The sequence below is a fragment of the Lipotes vexillifer genome, unplaced genomic scaffold (assembly GCF_000442215.2).
Source record: "Lipotes vexillifer unplaced genomic scaffold, Lipotes_vexillifer_v1.1 scaffold835, whole genome shotgun sequence".
Lineage (NCBI taxonomy): Eukaryota > Metazoa > Chordata > Mammalia > Artiodactyla > Lipotidae > Lipotes > Lipotes vexillifer.
The window spans coordinates 581,041-584,952 of record NW_006774135.1 but is presented as its reverse complement, the minus strand read 5'-3'; positions in this window follow the sequence as shown (position 1 = coordinate 584,952).

The following is a 3,912-nucleotide window of genomic DNA, read 5'->3' as shown; positions in this document are numbered from 1 at the left end:
TTTGGCTCTTCCTCAAATAGTTAAACATAGAATGGCCAGCAATTCCACTCTTAGGGAAATACTCAGTTGAAAACAGGCACTCAAACAAATACTTGTGCACACGTGTTCGCGGCAGCACTACTCACAAGAGCCAAAAGGTGGAAGCAACCCAAATGCCCATCAGCGGTTGAAGGATAATCAAAGTGTGGTCCATATATCCAGTGGAGTATTATTCAGCCACATAGGGATGCAGCCCTGACACAGGCCACACCAAGAAGGAAACTCTAACACATTACTCTGAGTGAAAGAGCCAGACACAAAATATTACATATTGATGATTCCACTTATATGAAATGAAATATCTAGAACAGATAGATCCAGGGGCCTAGAGGGAGAGCAACTGGAAACTGCTAATGGGTGGGGGTCTCCTTTTGGGGAGATGACATTTGTGAGCTAGTTACTGGTGGTGTCGGACGTCATTGTGAATGTGCGAAACACCACTGAATCATACACATTAAAATGGTTAATTTTATGTCCTGTGAATTTCACCTAAATTAACAATAAATAATGGAGGTTTTTTTAAAAATAAATTTATTTATTTTATTTTTGGCCGGTTGGGTCTTCGTTGCTGTGCGCAGGCTTCTCATTGCGGTGGCTTCTCTTGTTGTGGAGCATGGGCTCTAGGCGCACGGGCTTAGTAGTTGTGGCACACGGGCTCAGTAGTTGTGCCTCACGGGCTCTAGAACACAGGCTCAGTAGTTGTGGCGCACGGACTTAGTTGCTCCGCGGCATGTGGGATCTTCCCCGACCAGGGCTCGAACCCGTGTCCCCTGCATTGGCAGGTGGATTCTTAACCACTATGCCACCAGGAAAGCCCCAATGGAGGTATGTTAAAAGGACACAGGGGCTGATTGAAATAGTTCCCAAAGGCCGAGCTTGGACAATTTGAGCAAGAAAATAAATAATGATAATACAGGACTATAACCCATAGAATAAGTTAAATATCTAAGATTGTATACTGATATAAATAATTGAATAAATAAGTAAATGGGGGAGAAGGCACAGCTCTTCCTTAACTGAAAAACTCTAACTAATAAATATGGAAGGAATGAGAGAAATTGAAAACACCACAGTGATCACTGTAGGCGAGACCCATGGGTAGATGCTGAAATGAGTGTTGAGGGCGTGTGATGAGAAAGAGGATGTTTTCAGAATCTCTAAGTATCTCCCCACTAGATATTTATTGATTACTAAGAGAAAAACAGTGACTTTACCATGGAGAAATCCACCTTACCCTGGCATCAAGGTTAACGTCACTGGCCATGAGACAGATGGATACCGTGTTGTCCCCGATACGATGCCGGAGGACACATCGCTTCTTGCCAAAATGTATGACCTCATTCTAATCCAGAGAAAACATCAGACACGTCCAAATTAAGGGGCATTCAACAAAAGAGCTGACCGATGCCCTGCAAAAGTATCAAGGTCACAGTAAACAGGCAAAGACTGAAGACCCAGCACTGACGGGAGTGGACAAAGGAGCCACGACAACCAAACACAACGTGGGCCCGGGGGGCAAAGGGCATAGTGGGAAAGTGGCCAACATCTGAATAAGTCCTATAGTTACTAGTGTTGTGTCAAAGGTAGCTGCCTGCTTTTCAGAATTGTTCTAAGGCTGTGTTAGTTGTGAACATTAGGAGGACCTGGATGGAGGGTATATGGGAACTCTCTGTACTAATTTTTCAACTTTTCTGAAATCTTAAAGTATTTCAAAATAAAAAGTTGCACACACACAATGGGATATCACTACCCACTCACTATCTTTAAAGAGACTGAAAATACCCAGTGTTGGCCAGGATGTGGAGCAACCAGAGGTTTCACACCTTGCTGGTAGAAATATAAAATATATAAACTATAAAACAGCCACCGAGGAAAATGATCTGGCAGACGTGACAGGGTCAATCATATTCCTTACCCCATGTCCCGTAAATTCCACCACACCCAAGTCTTCACCTGAGATAAAGATACAGCGCCACACAAACCTGAACATGCACGTTGGTAGCAAGCAGCTCATCCAAGATTGGCCAACCCTGCCAGGCGTGCAGCCTGGGGTGACTCACAAGCTGTGCGGCGGGATGCTGCCTGGTGATACAAGGCAGTGAACAGCTGAAGGGTCTGGACATCCTTACACTGAGTGAACAAGCCCGACACAGAGGAGGATGGACAGTGCGATTCCATTCGCATGAAGTCCAAGAACAGGCAAGACTCCAGCGAGTGGAGTGGGCAGGGAGGGCTTGCCAGGGCTTTGTGGGAAGTGGGTGGCGCAGCTGCCCACTTGTCGAGATTCGTCCAAATGTACTCTAAAAATGGAGGCACTTTACTTAGAAAACCATAAGACTCTGATCTTCCTCTGCAGGGGGCGTGGGTTCGATCCCTGGACTGGGAACTAAGATCCCGCAGGCATGCCAAACGGCGTGGCCAAAAAGAAAAAAAAAAAAATTAACACAACATTGTCAATAAACTGTACTTGAATAAAATAAATTTTAAAAACAAGCAAGAACACCCGTAAGACTTCTGGAAAATGAAAGTCCTTAAGGGGTACTCGCCTTAGCAGCGGGTAGAGCGTATTCAGACCCGGATAATTAGAACGGGGTGGGGCAGTCTGAGAGCGGAACAGAGCAGGACACTCTGTGGAACTCTCACGCACAGAGCGGCTCATAAGTCCCTGGGGAAAGGGGACGGTGTGAGGAATGCGGCTGAATCCGGGGCAAGTCCCAGTTTGACCAAAATTAGACACAGAATAAACAGAACCATGGGAGGACTGGGGGAACCAAAGGAGAGTCCCTCCTTAACCTCAGGCCTGGGAAGATTTTTGTCAACATGACCCCAAAGCCAGAGCTGATAAATAAAGGGTGCTAGATTTTCCACGTAAAAATCAAGAATTTTTGCCTCACAAGCAAGGCCAGAAAGCCCCAAACTGGGAGAGCTATGTGCAGCTTACATTACAGACGAAAGGCTGAGCAACACACATTGGGAAGACGGAGAGAACATGGGCCCAGGACACAAAGGGACAGAAAAAGAGGAGGTTAAAAAGGTGATCTCTAGTCCAGGACCCCGACACCTCCCGGACGCTGGCAGCGCGGGGGCCGCGGGGCCGCAGTTCACCGCGCGGCCGGCAGGTGGCGGTGCCGCCAGGCCCGCCGGGCCGCAGCAGCGCGCCCCCTTCCGGACGCGCCCGGACGCACTGGGCCCGGGCTCCTGCAGGTGCCGGAGGGAGGCGCCCCTCGCAAGCGATGCCTGCGGTTGCTGAAGACGCTAGACGCCGAACCCGAGGCTGGTTCTCCATCCACGGGCGCTGCCCCACAACCTCCACGTGCACCCCTCAGGCCAGAGGGGGAGCATTTACTAGGCTGCAACTGTGAACGCGGCGGGCGGGTACACCCCCATCCCCCGGGTCGCGAAGCTGCCTGTGCAGGGAACCAGCGCCGCGGACCACGGCGGGGCCTGGGGCTGGGGCAGGAGGGAGCCGGTTCACCAACACACTGTTATAGCTAGTTATAGCCAGGTCGGCCCCTGACAAAAATAAATCAACGATTAGGAAGGAAGAGCCTCATTTTCAGCAACGAGGTGTTTTCGATCACTCGAAAGGCCGTCTCAATGAAACGATGGAAAATCGTTTGGATTTTGGAAAGGAAAACGATGTAAAATACAGAAAGCGTCATTTTGAATGCATGACCGAGCTGAGAGAAAGGTCAGGAGGGAAACAGCAACCCCAAATGCAGAAAAACCGGGAGCATAAGAGGGGGCTGAGCCCCAGGACGTGCCGCGTGGAGGGGAGGTGGGCAGGGGCGGGGGGCAGGCAGGGAGGGGGGGGCCGGAGGAGGGGGCGTGGTCAGCTGCCGGTGGGGGGGGGGTGCAGCTGAGGACACTGCT